Below are 22,440 nucleotides of genomic sequence, written 5' to 3' on the forward strand. Positions count from 1 at the left end.
CCGCTGCGCTGTCCAGTAGTGTCAGCGCCCATGTCCGGTTCCGAAGCCGTGTCCGCACTATCTGAGGCATACCTTGCCGTCAGAGCAGCCACTTTCTTCTTCTGAAACGGGGGTCTTTGTCTTGCGAATTCTTCTTGCTTGCCTTTACCTTCAGTCTGTCGGGGTTGGTCACGTGTTTGTGGAGCACCCCGACCTTTGCCACCGCCTCCGCCACCGGACTGTGAAGCCGATGTTTCCTGTGAAGAACGAGGAGAACGTTGTTCAGAAACCTGAAATCTATCAGGAGACTTAATAGTAGCACGATCACGCAGATCATAAGTGCGCTCACTACCTGACTGAACGGGAGAGGCAGGCCGAGACCCCTGTTTCTGCTGCTGCTTTCCCTGTTGTTTTGACCGCCAACTCTGTTTCGGAAAGTTTGGACGGTCATCCTTACCAGAGGCTTCTGCCTTACCCTGCTGCTTAATTTCGGGAGTTTTTACAACTGGTTTAACTCCTAAAGAGCTACGACCCACATCTTTGTATGCCGTCGAGATTATTTTCGCCAACTCCCGCGGCTTATCCTCTTCAGCAACTTTCTTCAGTTCATTACGAACTTGGAATTGCATAGCATCACCCTTAAGGTTACACATTACCATGGTAGCCACCAGGTCAAACTGTCCGAGGAGCCGCATGCCTAATTCTATCGCAGACTCCGCACCGTGGTTATCTTGAACACGTTTAATAACAGAGGGCAGTACCGACATAGACGGAGTGCCAAAGCACTGCGAGTACGTCGCTGCAAAGACCTTGCCCCAGTTTACACAATCATCAATGTCGGGGACCAAGTCTTTAGGCAAACTAATGGTAAGGATCCTGTGTTTCTCCACAGGAGATGTATTCGAGTAAACCGCTTCTATTTGGTCAAATTTTTCAGTAAGCCAAAAAGGGAAATCATCCCTATTTGGGGGGCGCTTGCCCATAACAGAATTAACCATAACAGGACTAATGACCACTGCGTGGTGGTCAGTAGGCTGCCCCGCAACAGCAGGTGCCCCCACCTGCACATTGTGTCACACGTACTGCACCAAAGCCCTATGTACTGTAATAAGGGCAGTGTGCAGTACACGCAAATCAGCCACCGGCACCGTTAGGTAACGGGGATGAGGCGTATATCCGGCTAGTACCGGCCAAGTGGCCCCTGCAATTGACAAAGGGCCCATTCTCGGTGGTATAACCGCATGGGGGAGGGCGCCATTAAACCAAATAAGATGCTGCCAAGCAGATATTGGTATTTCTTGTGTCCTATACGGTGTATAGTTCGCTGGCACGGCAGTGGCAGTGTAAGTATGAAAAGAGTTATCGTCCTCACTCACCGCCGGAAGCGTCACCCAAGAGTAAAACAACTCATAAGGATGAGCCGCATCGGCTCCTACCACAAAGATTACGTTCATACCAGTGTCCGGCACCCCATACTGCGTCAAATGACGTCTCAGAGGTGCCCGACTGTGCGCCGCTATATCGACCGCCATAAGGACAAGCTACACTCGAAGTAATTAGTAGCACAAGGGTTCAATAACCTTTTTAATGATCAAGCTTGAAGAAACCTATATCAACAGAAGTAGGTAGGTTTAAATCCGTCAGACTTGTTATCCGGAAACAAGAATGAGGGTGCTGTGGACTAATATAAGCACTACTAAGGCGTTTCAACTCATAGACCAAACGTTAGGTGCGCCATGTTGCAGGGATTCTGCTTATACACAGAACTATGCGTAGAACCCCAGGACCTCAGTGAATTGTGGTGTACCAGAAACTCACCTCAGAACCCAGAACCCAGTATCCGGCTAGCATAAGTGTCCCATTCGTTATCCGAGGTTTAGCTCGGCGGTCCCAATGAAAAGACAACCCAGAACAAGCGACTCAGTGTACTCTCAGGAATGGTGGGAATCAAAGATACCTGTTCGTATATTATTCTCACATCAGTCCACAACAAGAATAAACAAAGACACGGTGAAAATAAAAAGAGTTTATTTTATAGACCACGTGTCCTAAGATGCAGTACTTTGGCTAATACAAGCAGACAAATGATTATAATTAAAACCATCAGCATCATTACAATACCATAGAATATAAATGGAGTGATCATGTTATAAATGACAGTGGATACTACCACCTTCCCTTTACTAAGAAGCTAATATTATTATTATGCTAATAAAAGGTCTCTTAGGCTTGAATAGGGGACCCCATACCTCAAAGATCAGCTTAGTGAAATCACATCACAGGAGCATCAGAAGTCTTCTCGCAGGAAGGCTCGTCTTCGGTCTGAATATTAAACATGATGTCTGCAATATTAAAAGCACCAACTTTCAGGTATTCGCAGCTGCCTGTATGTTATGGCTAAATAGTGAGTCGATCAACCTAGAATGGAAAACATGCATTGTCTAACGACCCAGACGGTTCTTGTTACACCATGTACAGACCAAGGTCGCTGCGCAGAGCTCGGGATGGTAACAACAGATTGCTCTTGTGTGAGGCAAAGCGCGAGCCAGCAGTTTGTTTAAACAATAACATGTAGATGCAGTGTCGTGCGCAAAAGCAGCAAGATGGCTTTCTAACATCTAACGTGGTTATGCTAACTTAACAATGTATGTACGTATTAAGGGATTCCTTACTACAGAACTCTCCTTTCTTGGCAGGGAAGCCTGAGCGCGTCGCTTCGGAGAGGGCGTTTGGCCAGGTAAGACCCTGGCTAACCTCTTATGCCCCCCTCGTGCCGCATCATATATCATGGCTCTTCGGGATGGTGGCCCTACCAGAACCTCCTCCCCAGAAGAAATCAAGACTCGCTTTACGGACTATTATTCGCAACTCTACACCGCCGGTCCCCCCCTTCACGCGAGGCTTTCTAACAATATTTCGATACCCTTGTGTTGTTTTGGCTGGAGGACTACCATTGCAAATTCTTAGACGAGCCCTTCTCTAAGGAGGAGATACTTGCTGCCATTAATAGTTTGCCCAGTGATAATGCCCCTGGTCTCGACGGCCTCTCAGCCTCGTTCTATATACAGGTTCGCCCATTGGCTTGAAGACGCTTTCAGATGCCAAACCCTACAATCTGAGTTCTGGTTCCTGGTGCCTGAGAGGTCACGCCCACCTGACATATGGGGCCCCCTAGTAACATACCTCCATTCATGGTCACATTCGAGCAGAACTGCCTCTCCCGCGCTCCCTGCCGGCACTCTGCCCACGGCGGCCGGCGGTGTTGGACAGTAATTGCCTCCCTCCTTGACCATTTTCCTCCCCTGGCTCGGCCTGTCTTATTCTTCACAGGATTTTCACCATCTCCTGTGACTTTTTGTTATTTACGTTAAGTCTGCCGTGCTATACAGGTTAATGTTATTGTCGGATTGGAATTTTCATATGTCTATTGTATTTTGAAGATCGCCTGATGTGTAAGAAGCTCTGATTTGATGCAACAGTGTACTTTGACCATGTTGAAGCAGTAAATAAAGGTTTTGAAAACTTGAAAAAAAAACATCTTTTAATCATGTGTCAGTTGTTTTTAACACTGACTTTTTAAATCTTCTATTTTCATCATTATTGCAGTTCCAAACCAAATTTATTTTTATTTCTGTTGTAAGAATGAGCTTGTTCGACAACTTTTTCCTAATTGGCTTATGCCGAATGGGCATGGCACCCCTACACTGCCTCACAATCTGAATCGCCTTCCACCAGAGGTGTCATGGGTAATAAAACCGTGCGTTTTAAGTTACTTTTGTATGCCGTTTTAATACGACATCCCGGCTTTGGAAGCAGGATGCTGAACCTATGTGGTTGTGGAGGGAAAAATCTGTATGCTTCTTGTAATAGGTGTTGCATTAATTGTCCATTTTTATATATTTACTTGTATTATAACTGGTGTTCATTTTATAGCTTTTATGACACGAGTTGTCACAATAAAGCTTATACATACATACCAAAAAACGCAATGTACTACTTTCAAGAAGGAAGAACCCGTGCCAGCAAATTTTCTAAGTAAGAAATCAAAATATTCCCTGTGGTTTTTTTAAATCAAAAACCACTTTTTATTGGACAGTTATATTAACCCTTGATAGGTCTCTTCTAAAGAAGCCCAATCTGGTTGTCTAACTTGCTGGAGTTGTGACTCCACCGCGGCACCCAGCACAACCCCCAGTGTAATGCCGCGATGGAGTTGCAGATCCTTACTGGAGCTCAAAAAGCCATTTCCAATGATACTAATATAATTCTTTAACAACATATTTCTCTCAAAAGTACTAATGAATTAGAAGAAATGAACTTTTAAAACATATACATCATATAAAATACTACATTTCATATTTTAAAAGCACACTTTAATTAAACCCTTCCCCTACACTGCTTCACCTCAGTTTCCTTTGCAACAATTTATGAAACATTCAACTGTACCAGTAAGTCAAAAGTTCATCGTGTTTTTAACTACAGCACACCAGCTTCCAATTCAACAGGAGCAGGTGTGGTTGAGTACTTGAAAATGTAAGCATATCTAGTGTATTTAACCTTTTACTGGTTTATCCACAGCCAATCAGATAAATACGTATGCAAACTAAGATACAACCTATTTTTAAGTATGAAATGTCTATGAACACCCAATCACTTTTCTCCTTTTCTTAAACCAGATTCTGTCCTCCATTTATATGCCTTTCATTATACCAACTGTCATATTCAGCTACAGACGTTTTCTGATTCCTTGCTTCAAAATGCTTACAGTGTGGCGTGTGGGTCACAGTTTTGTTTTCTGAGGCAACAAGTATGCTTGAGACAGAGGTGTTGACAAAGACTTGGGTTTGCATAATGTGGACATTAAAGGGTTTGCCCAGAGAGGATATAAGTGGCACCAATTACTGTCATTTGTTAAAACCTTTTTGAATTTCCAACCCCCTGACCTCATGATTGTGCACTGTGGTGGCAATGACCTAAGCACACTAACTGGGGTAGGATTTGAAATCCTAATGAAGGACACTTTTGTACAACTAATGTCGCTTTTCCCTCACACTATCTTTGTGTACTTTATTATATGTCAAAGATAGAAATGGAAGTGGTCTAATCAGTTCTGTCCACAGATTCACAAAGTCAGGAAGCATGTTAATAAAGCTGTTTCTGCATACCTCAGAGACCATAACATGGGCCCTATCTACAACTATAACCTGTGTTTTGACATGGACAACATCTATAGAAGTGTTGGAGTTCACCTCACAGATGAAGGGTACAGCGTAGTCCTCATCAACCTGAAAGGATGCATCCACACTTACATGTAGCGGCAACAAAGTCATAATGAACACAAAGGTTCTTCTCAGAGCCACCCTACAACCCAACCGTCAAAACTATATATTTTTTAAAATATATATTGCTCAAATACATTTTGGATTTGCGAACCCATTGCAGATCCAAAACGCAAAAGCACAAACTTAATGAACAACAACACATTTTACATTTTACACTATAATTTAAACTCTATACATATTAACATGTTTTCTAACTCTGTAAATTTGAATGCACGTGTGTACATTACTCAGAGTAGCTCTTTGATAGGCTTCACAAATGTCTGAGTGGGTCTGTGACAGAATGCAAGAATTCATCAGACTCTGAGTGGGTCTGTGACTAGGTGTATCAGTTTCTAAATGGAATTGTAAAATTGGTGCAACAGCATCTGACCGTGTCAGTAACTGATTTGGTCTGTGACTGGGTGCATCAGTGTGTTAGTGCGAATATGTGTGGGTGCATCAGTGTCCAAGTAAAGAAGCTATGAAAGTTGATGAACAATTGTCTAAATGGGTTTGTCAGTGGATGATTCAGTATCTCACTTACTCTGTGACTAGGTGCATCACTGCCTGACTAGATCTCTAAGTGGATGTATCAGTGTCTGTATAGGTAGGAGAGGGACCATTTCAGTGCCTGACTGGGTAAGTTTGAGGTTATATCAGTGTCTGTGTGTGCATGATTACGTAAGTGAATCTGTAAGTCCATGTGTCTGTGTCACTCAGTAACAGGGTGTGTTATTGTCTAAGTTGGTCTATGAGAGAGTGTGTCAGTGTCTGTCTGAGTCTGCGAGTGGGTGCATCAGTGTATAAGTGGATCTGTGAGTCGGTGCATAAATATACTGAAGCATATGAAGAAGTCCAATAGTTAAAATGTATGCCCAGTAATAGTACTCAAAAGTCCAAAGTTGTGTTGGTTGTATTTATTCTTCCCAAATGTTAGTGACATCCAATAAAGAAACAGCAGCCGACATGTATAAGGGTCTTACTTGTGTCAATTGTTGGTACAGCACTAATGTTCAGAGTCACATAATTTTTGAAAAATTAAACAGTACTTTTTAAAAATGCAGGCAAGAACTTAAACTTCCGTGCAAACCAAACTGTAACCTTGGTTTAAATTTTAAATGCTTCATCGAATCAGAAGGCAGTACTTATTGGCCTTTGTCTTGACTTTAGTGAGATTTTCCAGGCAGGTAATGTAGGTCATACTGTTCAAAACTGGCCAAGGCTGTATTAGATCCAGACTGGATCAGTCACTGTACTCCAGTTGATAGACGACAGCCTGCACCTCACAGATAAGGAGGAAGGGGAGGCCCACGAGAGCTAGGGGACAGCTCTACTGCAAAAGAAGTGATGTGTAATGGTATTATCCCCCACCATACAATACTAATATCACAAAGGTGACCCACAACAAACAACATGTCATGTCCATATTCTACAAGACAAAGGAACGTCATATTGTGTAAGTATCATATGGTGTCCGTGTTAGTAGACAGATTCCTAGACATAGATGTGATGGGGAGGATATTCTTGTACCTAAATAACCCTGTGAGGTCATTGTACAGGGTCCTCATTTGGTCGTACGGACCTTTAGTTGTCAACTGACAGCATATGAAAGAAACTAGCATCAGTAACACATTTGAACAACAATGAATACTAGTGAAACCAATTTGGTTTCAAAATAAGGACAGAGAGGATGGTGTGAAAACTACAAAGCCAAATTAGCAAAATGTAATCAGTTTACAAACTTCCATCATATAGTAAAATCAATATATATAAAAGTGTGAAGTCTGAATTTGTATGTTATATAAAAGTAAATGCAAAATATAACAAGATACAAATCACAGAATATTAAGTACAGAGGTTCCATAAAGGAACTTCCCTAATCTAAATAAAGCTTTGAGAATGACAAAGGGAAGTTAGGAGGAAGGCGTCTGCAACAGAATAACCCAATTATTGTTCTGTGGGATGAAACAGGCATTTAAGCATAAAGTTCTCTGAGTAGATGGAATCTACAGAACTGGGAAAGGTCTTCTCTCAATGAATTCAGGACAAGATCTGCTAAATTAGTCAAAGAAACATACAATTAATACACAGTAGAAGGTTCTGAAACTCCGTCCAACCAACTCCCGCCTGACAGTCCAATCAGAATGGAGTTTTTCTGGGAGCAGGTTGTAAGGAATCCAATTACAGGGTGGTCAGTAGGTATACTCCCTACCAGAAATGTCTGTCCACAGAAACTCAAATCAGCTGCCACCACCAACTTATAGTTGTGGGAAATTGAGTTATGCAGTGTGTGAGACCTGTGCAATTCATAGGTCCACAATATCCCCTTTGCTAGGAACCAAGCACCCCATTGTAGCACTTGACTCTCTCAAGGAAGTGAAGCAAAGCAGTTCAAGGCTTACTCAGGGGAGGTAGTGTGGGTTAGTAATCACTGTTCGCTGACATATAATAACAACACTCAACAAATGATGGCCCAGTCATTACTTGTTCTTTGAAAAAGGAAACATTCATTTATTACACACACACTACTAATTACTATGCATTAATTTACAAATGTATATATAAGGCAGATTGAAAATATCTTAGCTGACCCCCAAAATCGCAGTATCCCCTCACCTATACCTGATAGCAAATTACAATATAGGGGGTATCACTGTGAATAAAAGAGGCCTATTGGCTTTATCAATAGTCTGCAAAACATAAAAGTAATCCTATTGGCTTTGCCAAGGCTCACCATTTTAAAAGACCAACCAACCACATGTTAAAAACACCATTGTGTCCTGTATAAATGCAATCGTTTTTATCAATAAAACATTTCAGTGTCACTGAGACAAACGACTCCCTTGACCCATCACAGTCAGGTTTCCGAGCAAACCACAGCACCGAGACCGCCCTCATCGCAGCTACCGATGACATCAGGTCCATGCTCGACAACGGGGAAACGGCTGCCACCGCACCCTAACTACACGCCTCCACCAGGCCGTTATCCAGGAAAAGCCCTGGAATGGATCACCTCCTTCCTCGCCGACAGATCCCAGCGAGTCCGCCTTCCTCCCTTCCACTCAGCAGCCACCAAGATCATCTGCGGCGTTCCTCAAGGCTCCTCGCTCAGCCCAACCCTCTTCAACGTCTACATGAGCCCCCTCGCATGCCAACACAACCTCAACATCATCTCCTACGCTGACGACACCCAGCTGATCCTCTCCCTCACCAACGACCCCGCCACCGCCAGAGCCAGCCTCCAGGAAGGAATGGATGAAGCTCAGCCGTCTGAAGCTGAACTCGGACAAGACGGAAGTCCTCATCTTCGGACCATCGCCCTCCGCCTGGGACGACTCCTGATGGCCCCCTGCTCTGGGCACTGCCCCCAAGCCCACGGACCACGCACGCAACCTGGGCTTCATCCTGGATGCCTCCCTCACGATGACCAAGCAAGTCAACGCCGTCTCATCATCCTGCTTCAACACCCTGCGCATGCTCCGAAAAATCTTCCGGTGGATCCCCACCGAAACCAGAAAAACGGTCACCCAGGCCCTCGTCACCAGATGACTGGACTACGGGAACGCCCTCAACGCAGGAACCACAGCCAAACTACAGAAAAGACTCCAGCGCATACAGAACACCTCTGCACGACTCATCCTGGACATCCCCTGCCACAGCCACATCTCCGCCCACCTAAGAGACCTGCACTGGCTCCCCGTCAGCAAGAGGATCACGTTCAGGCTCCTCACCCATGCACACAAAGCCCTCCACGACATGGGCCCCAAATACCTCAACAACCGCATCACGATCTACACACCCACTCGCCAGCTCCGATCCACCAGCCTCGCCCTCCCCACTGTCCCACGGATTCGCCGAACCACCACCGGGGGAAGATCCTTCTCCTACATAGCGGCCAAGACATGGAACTCCCTCCCCACCCACCTATGGCTAACCCAGGACCATCTCTCCTTCAGGAAGCAACTCAAGACCTGGCTCTTCGAGCAGTAGCAGCACCCCCTCCCAGTGCACTGAGACCCTAGCGGGTGAGCAGCGCGCTTTACAAATTGATTGATTGATTGATTGACTCACAATATTAACAGTTAATAAAACATTAAATATAAACTTACATGTCTCTTTTCGTTCGCTTTTAGGGCACATAAAATGCAACCATAGAACCAGCTCCTCGAGAGCTATACTACATGTGTCTTCTTTATACATTTTCTGGCCACACAAAATCTAACCATAAAACTAGCCCTGCACTGCTCTGACTATAGCTCAAAAGCTCCAGCCTTCAGAATACTTAAACAAAAATATCAAAATCCTAGGGGGGCATCATTTGCTGGGCTCCGAAAACATAGGGTAAGTACCTTTAAATGTCTGGGGGGCTGCAGAACTCCTGCAGCCCCCACACTTTCTTTTAAATCGATGGCACCTTGCCCATTTTGGTACCACCACAGTGGAAAACAATATACACAATATCATGTCTCTTAGGGCATTATGGGGCACTCTAGCCTGGAGCATTGAATATTTTATTAGCAGCTCTCCTGCTGTGCTGGGGAGAGCTGTGTAGCTTTTCCTTTGTTTTTGTTTTGTATTTGAGGTACATGGTCCCACCTGGGCACCCCGCAAGACTTTCTTTGTTGGAGTCAGCTTGGTAAGCCCACCTCCGTCTGCCTAGTTCCCCAGTCCCCGCCCGGGAATCATACTCCTTTGCTGCCATTGGAGCCGGCCGCATGCTTATCCCCTACCCGCACCGTGTGCGTGAGGTGTTTCTCATGCAGTGGCCACCCACTCCCCCAGACACACGCATGGGGCATGGGGACAAGGCCACAGCTTTAGATTGGTGTGACAGCGCTCCCCCTTCCTCTCTGCATTGGCCCCTGAGGATCTGGGGGCATAAATTGAAACAGGGAGGGGGCCCCACGCACATCCCCTCCATCCGGTCAATGAATTAATTCTTGCACTGGAACCCAGGCCCTGTCCCACCCCATGGGTAATTGAAAAGAGATATGGTGGAGCCCTATATGCTTTGATCCTCGCTAGAGTCAAATGTAACCAAACTTTAAAAAAACAGTTGAGCGATTCGGTCCTCATTTTACTCCTAATGGCTAACTCTAGCGAGTATGGAGGTCAAAGAACCCAAGCAGCAGCCTCAGGTCGCATAAGAGGCCAAAACAGCAGCCCGCCATTAGTTTTGTCTGTGCCTGAAAGGTAAGTGTGCTATCCAGCCACACACCCAGATTTGTTACTGTATCCTTAGAAGCAGGAGGGATTCCAAAGGCCGTGGGCCACCATTGGATGTTCCAGAGGTGAGTATACCTGCCCTCCAGGATCTACGATTTACTTGCGTTAAGCTACAAACAGTTGGTTGTCATCCATTCTACGATGGCCACCATGTCATCACGGAACTTGGTGACATGTTGATCAGAGGTGTTAGATATCGAGATGACAAGCTGAGTGTCATCCACGTAAGATACCATAGAAAGGCCTCTGCTTTTGGCCACTTCTGCCAGGGGCTGGACATAGATATTGAATAATGTCGGACTCAAAGCTTAGCCCTGGGAAACTCCATGGTGGACAGAGTGCTTCTGGGAGCCATAGGGAGGAGAGATGACTTGAAAAGATCTGTCAGCTAAGAACGACGCAAAGCAGTTGAGAACCGGACCTCCTAGGCAGATATCTTGAAGGCGTTGCAGCAAAATTTTGTGCGATAGTATATCAAAAGAGGCACTGAGATCAAAAAGATTCAGAGCAGAGGTCAGGCCCTCATTCAAAGTACCCCGCAGGTACCACATTATCCTAGGGTCAACCGAGGCAGAGTCCATAGTACTTTTGGGCATATGGCGTTTTGTTCTTCCAGTGATCCATGGCTTTTGCAGCTCCAGGGCCCAGCAGCAAACAGCACTGCAAAAAGCAACCAAAAAGCACTCTCTCTCCCTTGTGGAAGTGTTTTTAAAAGGGGGGTGGAAGGTTCTAGAAGCCAGGCAACCCTGGACAATCCTAGGGTACCACATCACTTCTCCACCCTGCTCTCAGCCCTCCTGCACAGTATACTGTGGCAGTTCAAGATGGCATCATCCAGGAGTCACATCACTTCTGCTCATGGGGCCACAGCTCTGCCCCTCACTGACATTGCTGCCATTAGCTTTTCCACCAAAACTTTAATGAGGAGCCTCCTATGGTGATGGCTCCAATTGTCTGGGATTCCTACTTTGCTCAGTGGGCCTGGACTGCCCTCAGCCATGGAAAAGTGTGGCAGGTAATTAACAGATGCATATTTTCCTCCTCACCCTTTCCTCTTCAGGAGCATTTGTTCCCACTGCTAGGGAGACATGTAACTAACTTCTCCCAGCAGAGGTCACAAAAGGCCTGGCCTCTGATTGAGCCAGACAAATATGACAATTCTAGAGGATCCATAAAGTGCACATATATGGTTCGACTAAGATCAGCTTCGACCTGCAAATATGAACTGGGCACACACTTTTCACCCCAGTTTCATACCTCATGTGACTTTGTAAGGCAAAGAGAAGCAAAACTGCATTCTAAGGTGTATTTACTCCTATATGTATAATAAGGTATCACAAAAAAACAAAAGAGACTGTCCGCATTAGATGAACTAACCCTCAACATGACAAAGAAAATGCTTGGTTTTCTTATATAACCCTCATCCACCAGGGATACCCCTTGGTGGCATGTTTTATCATTAGGTTCATCCTATTCCTCTGCGGAACGGGGTCTGCTATGACCTACTAATTACGTGGGAGCACTTATAGCTATATTCTACATGATGAAAATTGGAGTGGGAGGAGTCTTATGTGAAAAGTTAAAAATACCTACCTGGTAGGTAAGTGCTGTTTTAATCTGACCTCCTGGTGGTATGGTTAAAAAATGAGGAAAAGGTAGAAAGTACAGGTGATAATGTACCTACATTTCTAATGATCTACATTTTTCATGCAAAACACTATGGCTTTCCTTCAGGACCAAGGATCTAACTCCCTGATAGCGCTCCTTTTATAGCGCTGAATAGCTGCACACACTCTGCAAGCTAATGATATTAAAGTACGACACCTACTTGGTGTCACTGCTTGGTAATATAAATAATGCAAGACTCTTGCACCATGGATCCCCAGTTGGTATACATAGGTCACTGCACTGAGTTGACGCTTTGGTGAAAGTGTGACTACAAGCTCCCTCTCCATCGGCGGTCCTATGATGCAAGAGTTTTGCATTACTTATATTACCAAGCACTAACACCAAGTAGGTGCCATATGTAGACCATTAGAAAGGCAGGTACATTATAACCCATGCTTTCTACCTTTTCCTGTTTTTTTAACTATAAGAATAAAATAGCACTTACCTACCAGGCAGGTCCTTGTAACTTTTCACATAAGACCTATCTCACTCCTATTTACATCATTTACAATATATCTATAAGTGCTCCCACGTAATTCCTAGGTCGTAGCATTCACCATTCTGCAACAGAATGGGATGAGCCCAATGATGAAGCATACCACCAAGGGGTAACCCTGGTAGGGGAGGGTTATATAAGAAAAACAAATTTTTTTCAAGACTTCTCCCACCTCTTGCCAGAAGGTCTGGATAGCTAGACATTGTCCAAAAAGATGTATTTCATCCGCATTCCTCAAGTCGCACTTCGGGCAGCTTCTTATCTTACTTCCTCCCATCTTCGCCAATTTCTTGGGGGACCAGTAGACCCTGTACAATGTAAATAAATGGTTCCTCCTGAGTACAGCAGATTTTACTGATGCTCATAATGTAGTAGCCGATACTTGCCATAATATGGGACATTGCAGCCTGGCATGTCCGGCTTCCAGATATCTTCCGGAGGAATCAGGTGCGCGTTGTCCCCCAGTACAATTTGCCAATTTCTTTCCTGTATTTCTAGGTGTTTTGTAGCTCCTTTTCGATTTCTGTTTCCAACCCCAAATTTTGCTACGACGCTGCCCAGCTTGCCAACTGATAGTATTTGAATCTGACACACACCACAAAAACACCGGTCGGTTCAAGGGTCTAGGGGAAATTTACAGACCTGCACGGACAGAATCCCCTGTTCACTGTATATATATCAACAAGAAGTCCGCGGGTCTACTTGAGCAAAACTGAGAGCTAATGGCAACAACACAACATATTCAAAGGAAAAGTCCTCATAAAGAGGACAAAGTCCCATCACCCACCGAGGTGGCATGCTTCATCATTTGGGACCTCCTCTTAACCACACCTGGTGCAGTTAAGGAGCTACAACTCCTTTGCTAGTGTCAAAAAAGGAGGAGCTCGCGGATGTTTTCAGGTATAGCAACAAAGGTCTAGTTCTCCTAAAGATTGGTGAAGCTACCTAAAGTGTGGTGAAACTACGTGTAAGAAAAGTGCAATGTATATAAACAGTGTATTAAAATTGAATACATGAAGAAAAATGTGTTTATTGAATATCTTAAGGTGTCAAAGAATAAAACAAAAAAAAATGTGTTCTCTGTAAATCTCCGAGCACGCTAGTAACAGACGCGGTCAACATGTTTCAGCCAACTGTGATCTGACATTATGATCATGGCTTTCTTCAGGACCGATGGTGGTACTACTGCATCAAAAATAATAAATAAAGTGCAAAAAATCACATAACAGAAGCTAAGTAGAATGATACAACCTACAGATATACCTGCTTATTAGAAGATAAGCGGAACTGCAGGGGTACACAAAAGATCACCTGTTTAAAAAAGCAGAAACAGGAGAGAACATAAATGTCACATATTGTGTTGGAACATAGCAATCAGTAACTTCAAACAACTGTAAAATTAAACAATTGTCATGATCAGGTCACCAAATGACCTTCTTACCCGCAATCAATCGGGGATACACTCCTACACTCCTGGTAACGACTCAGGGCGTGAGGCAACGCTCTATATAAAAAATAAGTAAAAATGGAGGAAAAGCTAATATCAGGAAGAAGCCAGATATAGAATTCTTCAATACTCACAGTAGCATTATCATAGCCACACAAAGAACACAAAGACCAGAAATCGCTCAACATGACTGTCAGGGCCGAGTTGTTGGACCTACGACTGAACTATGGAACTGCCGTCAATGTAAACAAATGAGAAGTAAAGCGACCAATACTGGGCAACTTAAATAATGTTGAACAGCCCTTAGCGCTTAGGATACAGCGTCCATGTGCATATGGTGGACAGAAACCTAAGGCCCACCTCTCAGGTACAATGGCATCTGTTAGTGTGGCTTTATACATCTTACAAAGAGTCAAATGGTCTCAAACTTGAAATACATCACCAAGCTGGAAAAGATTCCCCACAAGGCAGACTGACACTCCTGCAGATACGAACTGAACAGCGAATGTTAGTTAGACTAAGCTAATGGCGCGCAAGCTGCTTTACCTCTCTGTCGCTACCCTGGATGGTCTTCCTGGTTGTTCCGAGCAGTAACAGGACGGAAGCCGACGCGTCTATTTAAAACGCTAGACACCCGGAAACCGACGTGCGGAGCGTCGAACGAGACCCCGTCACATGATGATGGTATAACGGCTTCACGCTACAGTGCCCGTGCACATGGATCTCGGGCATTCTGGGAAATGTAGTGTAAAATGACAGCATGAATAAATGGGGTATTTGCAAAGAATTACTTAAATGTTATTTAGCTTGTGGAAACATCGCATCGTTGAGATCCGCCTTCCCGCCTATACAGATCAGCGTGCTCAGTGAAGCAAATGCTCAGACGTCACAGAGCACTAGCGGATGTTCAAGCAGAAATGTAATGACAACTCACAGACAAAGCAGACTCTGTGTACAGCCGTGCCACTCTCAAAAAAGGCTCATGGAAGCGCTGTGGTGGAGGATATAATTCGCAAACCTACACCCGAACAATGGGTAAATAGATAAAAAATCTATATTCTCAAGAGGAAATGACCAAAACAATATAGCACCACTGAGAAATATTGTAAGTGTGTACACGAAAGTATGTAGACCAGTGGAACTCACTAATAAACTATCCATGCATAGGATATAGTGAGTCAAGTTAGATCTCTCTGTCAACGGAGTATAGGTGGCCCTAATACAGGTGACCTATTGATGTCTAAGATTCGCCAACAGCTGCTCATAGTTGGAAATCTAGTCACCATATTCTACACTCAGATCACACCACCCATACGTCGCAAGTATGTTATATCAGCGCAAAGAGGTCCAAGTAATGGCATCATTAAGCCCAACCTCATCACTATGTAGTTTGAACACCCAGCGCTGTTCTTTTTTTAACAGAAAGGTCGATATATCCATGACATGTGAGGGAATTAAAGGTTATTCAAGGATAGTCCAAGAGACTTCGTCATGTTTATGATTGAGTTCGACAAAGTGGTTGGTCAAGCGAGTCGATTGTTTTTTACACCTAATGGTGATCTTATGTTCCATAATTCTAAGCTTGACCTTCCTAGTCGTCATTCCTACGTATTTCTTGTTACAGGGGCATGTGATGCCTAGTATAGGGGGCATCTGTCACCCTTGCTATGATTGGAGTGCACTTTGGGTGCACAAGGCTCTGCTGCTGGGTGGCTCATCATAACTGGTAAGGTCTATAGCACAGCTTTCCAAACTTTTCATGTTAATGACACACTTTTTGGAGCTGCATCATTTTGGGACATAGTAAGACAGTGTAGCGAGTGAGCTTAAGGGGGGTTCTGGGGTGTTCTCCCCCCAGAAGAAAATTTTGAAATAAAAGTGGACGCATGGTGCATTTTAAAGCAAATTTGAGACCATGAGGTTGAACACAGGCCCCTGCAGTGGATGCCTTCGTCCACTGAGCCACCAGACCTGGCATACACACATCTCTCTCTCTCTCTCTCTCTCTCTCTCTCTCTCTCTCTCGCTCACTCTCTCTCTTTCTCTCTCTCTCTCTCTCTCTGTCTCCCTCCCTCTATCTCTCCCTCCCTCCCTCTCTCTGTCTCTCCCTCTCTCTCTCTCTCTCTCTCCCTCTCTCCCTCTCTCCCTCTGTCTCCCTCTGTCTCACTCACTCTGTCTCCCCCCTCTCTCTCTCTCTCTCTCTCTCTCTCTCTCTCTCTCTCTCTCTCTCTAACTGTCTCCCTCTCTCTGTCTCCCTCCCTCTCCCTCCCTCTCTCGGTCTCCATCTCTCTCCCTCCCTCTCTCTCCCTCCCTCTCTTTCCCTCTGTCTCTCTCCCTCTGTCTGTCTGTCTCCCTCTATCTGTCTCGCTCCCTCTGTCGCCCTCCTCCCTCTGTCTGCGTCTGTTTGTCTCCCTCTGTCTGTCACCCTCTGTCTCCCGCTCTCTGTCTCCCTCTGTCTCCCTCTGTACCATCCCTCTGTCTCCCTCCCTCTGTCTCTGTCCTTCTGTCTCCCTCCCTCTCCCTCCCTGTCTCCATCTCTCTCCCTCTCCCTCTCTCTCCCTCTGTCTCCCTCCCTCTCTTTCCCTCTGTCTCCCTCCCTCTTTCTCTGTCCTTCTGTCTCCCTCCCTCTCCCTCCCTGTCTCCATCTCTCTCCCTCTCTCTCCCTCCCTCTCTTTCCCTCTGTCTCCCTCCCTCTGTCTGTCTACCTCCCTCTGTCTTCCTCTGTCGCCCTCCTCCCTCTGTCTGCCTCTGTCTGTCTCCCTCTCTCTGTCGGCCTCTGTCTCCCGCTCTCTGTCTCTCTGTCTCCCGCTCTCTGTCTCCCTCTGTTTCCATCCCTCTGTCTCCCTCCCTCTGTCTCTGTCCTTCTGTCTCCCTCCCTCTCCCTCCTTGTCTCCCTCTTTCTCCCTCCCTCTCCCTCTGTCTCCCTCCCTCTGTCTGTCTACCTCCCTCTGTCTCCCTCTATCTGTCTCGCTCCCTCTGTCGCCCTCCTCCCTCTGTCTGTCGCCCGTTGTCTCCCGCTCTGTCTCCCTCTGTTTCCGTCCCTCTGTCTCCCTCCCTCTCCCTCTGTCTCCCTCTCGCTCCCTCAGTCTCCCTCGGTCTGTCTCTCTCCCTCTGTCTCCCTCCCTCTGTCTCCGCCTGACTCCCTCCCTCTGTCACCCTCTGCCTCCCTCTCTCTCTGTCTACCTCCCTCTCTCTGTCACCCTCTGCCACCCTCTCTCACTCTATAGAGTGGGCTTGCAGATTGCAGAGTCCACTGGAAAAACGGCCTGGCCTGAACACCTTTTCTACGCCAATAGATGCAAGCTCCATGGCAGGCACAAGACACGTAACCTGTGTGTCATAGCCACAATCGTTTTCCTCATTTGGAGCTTCCCTGGGTCTGATTACAGAGCTGGGATTAATGCTTTACAACATGTAATAAGGACAGTCTGAGAATGACAGCAGTGCTGCTCAGGTGAGAAACCCCGAAAATAATTTCCAATCATCACCTCTGCCAATAAGGTGGCAACGGGCCGCTATGTCACAGAAATGACCGTGGCATTTCGTCCTTTCTGTGGGTGTTGCATGCAGCGAGGGCGCCTATTCCATCACAGGTCCAATTAAACGCCTATCATGGTAGCCCCTTCTCCGACTCTGAAGCTTGGAGAGTTCGCTTCATTACTCATCCACCATCAAAGCCTCGATTTGCTTACTTCAAAAGAGACCATATTGTCGCTTTCTGCTTTTCATTCAGCGTGGGCGAGGTTGCATCTTCCTATTTTTAATACCGCCTCCTCCTCACTGCTTTCTTTGAAGTTTTCAGGTATTTGTAATGTATGGACAGTTCCTGGGCTGCGTGTGACACATCTGGATAACAATACGTCTTTTTTAGTTAGGGGCTCGAGGTAAGGCGCTAAAATTCACTTGCACTTATGAACGGCATTAATGAACAAAACATACTGGTTGCATTGGCAGCAATAGTATTTTCATCTCGTGAAGGCAAACATTTTAATTTACGAGGATCCCAATGGAATTGCTCAGTCTGTTAATGCCGCTCATGCAAAGAACAGTAAGCATGCTGCCTATCAGAGATGTTTCAAATTACAGCAGGAATGGTTCAGCCTTTCATTCTTCCGAGGTTGATAAAAGATGCACCGTTCTGCGGTATTTTTTTCAATGCTGGACACAAATCAGAGTGTCAGTATTCATTAATTATGTCTCTGATACTGAATATTCATAAATGACTCTCCCTAAACTCACCAAGCATTCTCTGCAGGAGGGACTGCGTCTGTCCGTCGATGTACCATGCAACCTGTGCTCAAGTTCCCCTAGCTCAACTTTTATGACCGTAAATTCACTTGAAGTATCTGGTACAGTGACCCATCTTTAGAACTCTGCTTCACGTACCTGTTTGCCCACCTATGCAAGTACACTTCCATTATGCTCACGTGCTTAAGTCAACCATGTCTGACTTGCCTTGTTTTATGTTGTTGTCAGCTGTGCTTTGATTTCAGTTGCACACGCCCTGCCTGTATGTGTTATATGACATAAATCAAATAAATGATCCTCATAAAGCAGCAACCCTGTGTGCTGAGAAACTTCTCAAACACTGACAATTAGCTTCTTTGCCTGCAATTCTTTTCCACTCTAAGAGCAGAAAAATGTTTTTGGGAATTACAGATAACTCCTCGGTGTTAACCATTACCCCCTCATGGGTCCTCCTAGTCCCAGTCCTAGGAGAGTGAGGCAGTCCTGTCTCTGTAATGTCGTGACAGGTGACGCGATACGCCAAATGCGTACGCGTCCAGTCACGTTGGTAAAGCCAAAAAAAGCCGGTCGCGCCCTACGCACGCCACTCAGGGCTGCGACGGCGGACCAAGCAAAGTAACACCTGTGTCCCGACGCCTCATTTACATAGGCCCATAGTCGCGGCACCCCAGCTGCCGTACACCCGATTAGGATCGGGTGCCGGAGAACACCACACGAACTGGCGACGAGGGTGGGCGTGCCCTCGCCGACGCGTTGCGAGCTGGTGTGGCGGCCGCGAGCGCTGCCCGTGGCTCGCGGCGCTCGTGCCCCGGCGTGACGTATGAAGTGCTGTGCCCCTCGTGGTGTCCCTGACGTGCGGTGCACCCGCGCCGCCTCGCGAGGGGGCGCTGCAGTGATCGTGTTGGAGCTGCGAAGTTCATTGGGTTACCGGACACGTGGCCCAGGCTGCATTGGTTGCCGATCGTGGCGTGTCCCCGCAGGTGTGCTTTCCATTGCCTACTGATCGTGTTGCTGTGACAGGGGGGAACCTCTGCACCACACTGTGAGTACCTCGAGATGAGGGTCGGTGGCTCTGCATGTGGGGAGGACAGGTACACTCCGTTGTGAATACAGAGGCCCAGCTACTCACAACCTCGCAAAGGAGGGAAGTCCGCCAGTCAGAAGCAGGCACAGGGCGCTGGATTAGACCCCAGTCACACGAGCACGCAGACATAAGGAGAAGGCCCGAGTAGCCTAGAAGCGCATCAGACGACACACACACACCCACAGAAGCCAGGGAGGCCCACGCCCAGCGCTGAGTATTGACCATGGCCACGATACCGCCCATTGAACCCTTCACAGTAGAGGGGCCACCTTCGACAATTGCGGCCAAATGGAAGGACTGGGAGGATCGGCTGTGCATCTTTTTCGAAGCCACCAAAGTCCATAGGGACCAAAAAAGGGCAATGATCATACACTTGGGTGGAAAAGATATTCATAACATCGTTAAAACGCTACCGGAGGCCACTCCCAAAACACACCTGACACTAATAGCCACCCTCAATGAACACTTTGAACTGATGGCCAACCGCGATTATGAGAGGTTCATCTTCCGGCAAGCGCGCCAGCTTCTGGAAAAGTCGCTGGACACGTTTCACGCCCGCCTGAAGAATCTTGCAGCCACGTGGGGGTTCCGGGATGAAACTGAGGAAATCAGAGGGCAGATCATCCAGGGCTGCGCCTCGGCCAAGCTGCGAGAGCGCATACTGGAAGAGTCCGGGAAGCCGTTGGCGGAGATCCTAACGATGGGTCGGACGAAGAAGCTATCGAAAGCGCGGGCGGCACACATGGAAGCTGTCCTACAAGCGCCAGTGAAGACCGAACCGGTAAACGCGGTGTCGGCAAGACCCGCACAGAAGTGGAGCAAGAAAGGAGCGGGAACCCAATCCACAGGACAGCCAAAGTCGTGTGGGTACTGCGGAGGATCGCCGCATGCAGCAGCGGAATGTCCTGCCAAAGGCAAAAGGTGCTCGGGGTGCGGAAGGTTCAACCATTTCGAAAAGGTATGTCGGTCAAAAAGGTACCGCAGGCCCCGACAAGCAGCGAACGCCCTAAAGGAAGAAGAACCGGCACCCAGCGACATGGATGATGATGAAGAGGAGGAGAGAGTGGTGCACAAAATCCACATGATTGGTACCGCCACCCGCAAGGCACGACGCCTACCACAATGCAGTATTTGAGTGGGGTCTCAGGAGGTCACTGCCGCCGTGGATACGGGCGCCACCATTAATATCACGGCCGCCGCTCTACACAGCACCATGCATCCAAAGCCAGCTCTACATCCATCAACGATTATAGTGTTCGCGTATGGCCAAGAAGCTCCTTTGAAGATACGCGGGCGGTTCAAGACGGTGATCTCCCATGGCACGGGGTCAGTCCCCACCAACATATACGTCACAGAAGATGGTCAAGGGATGCTGCTGGGATGCCGAGCAGCCGAGGACTTAGGAGTGGTGACGTTTGCGTTTGGAGTACACCAGGATTCCCTGCAGCACATCCTGGGCGAGTTCAAGGAAGTCTTCCGGGGAATCGGAAAGTTCAGAGGGAAAGAAATCCATCTCCACATCGACCCAACGGTCCAGCCTATCAGCCTACGACATCGGCGGATAGCATTTCACCTTTGGCCACTGGTGGAGGAGGAACTCAAGAAACTAGAGGCAGCAGGAATAATTGAAAAGGTGTCCGGTCCCACGCCGTGGGTTTCTCCCATCGTCGTTGCTCGGAAGCCCAAACAGCCGGGCGCGGTAAGAATCTGCGTCGACATGCGACTTCCCAACGTCGCGATTAAACGGGAACGCCACATTACTCCCACCATAGATGATCTCATTGGGGAAATGGCGGGAGCCTGTTGGTTTTCAAAACTAGACCTCCGGGCCGGATATCACCAGCTGGTATTGGATGAAGCCTTCCGCAACATTAGCACCTTTTCCACACACGTGGGGCTCCGGAGATACACCAGGCTGAGTTTTGGAGTGTCCAGTGCAGCGGAGGTATTCCAAAACGTGATACAGGAGTTAATCACAGGCATCCCAGGAGTAATCAATGTCAGCGATGACATCATGATTCACGCTAAAACTATCCAAGAGCACAACGAAAGATTACTACAAGTGCTACGCCGGATACGTGAGGCAGGCCTCACTCTTCATTGAGAAAAGTGCGAGTTCCTATGCACCAAACTGCAATTTTTCGGCTACACGTTCTCAGCGGAAGGGGTTCACCCAGACCCTGAGAAGGTACGGGACGTTAAAGAAGCTGTCGCCCCCACCAATGTCACGGAAGTCTGCAGCTTCCTTGGAATGGTCAACTACTGTGGAAGATTTATCCAAGATCTGGCGAACTTGACGGCGCCGCTGAGGGAGCTGACCAAGGAATCCACCACCTGGAAGTGGGGCGAAGAACAAGCCCAGGCATTCGAGAAAATCAAGGCGGCTCTCTCAGAAGCCACTGGCATTCTTTGACCCCACCAAGTCAACATTGGTCGCCGTGGATGCTGGCCCGGTCGGATTAGGAGCCGTCCTGTTGCAAAGAAGGAACCCTCAAGAAGAATGGACCCCAGTGGCGTTCGCCAGCCGCTCTCTTACCGCGACAGAACAGAGATACTCGCAAATAGAGAAGGAAGCAGTTGCTATCCACTGGGGATGCCACCACTTCCACTTGTATCTGTATGGAAAACCATTTGTGGTAGCAACAGAACACAAACTGCTGGTGGCACTCTTCTCAGGAACCTCGACTAAGCCGCCGCCGCGGATTGAGAAGTGGATGCTCCAACTCCAGAACTATAATTGTAAAATAGAGTATCAGCCCGGGTCCAAGAACCCAGCCGACTACCTGTCCCGCCACCCACGGAAAGCCACGGCCCAGGAAATGGAGGAAGCCGCGGACACGGAGGAATATGTCAGGTGTGTCACCGATCGTGCCCCATACCCATTTCCATGGCAAACCTACGGGATGCCACAGGCCAAGACGAGTGTCTGCAGCGCGCCAAGGAGGCCATCCGGAATAATAACTGGCACAAA

The sequence above is a fragment of the Triturus cristatus genome, chromosome 4_1 (assembly GCF_964204655.1).
Source record: "Triturus cristatus chromosome 4_1, aTriCri1.1, whole genome shotgun sequence".
Classification (NCBI taxonomy): Eukaryota; Metazoa; Chordata; class Amphibia; order Caudata; family Salamandridae; genus Triturus; species Triturus cristatus.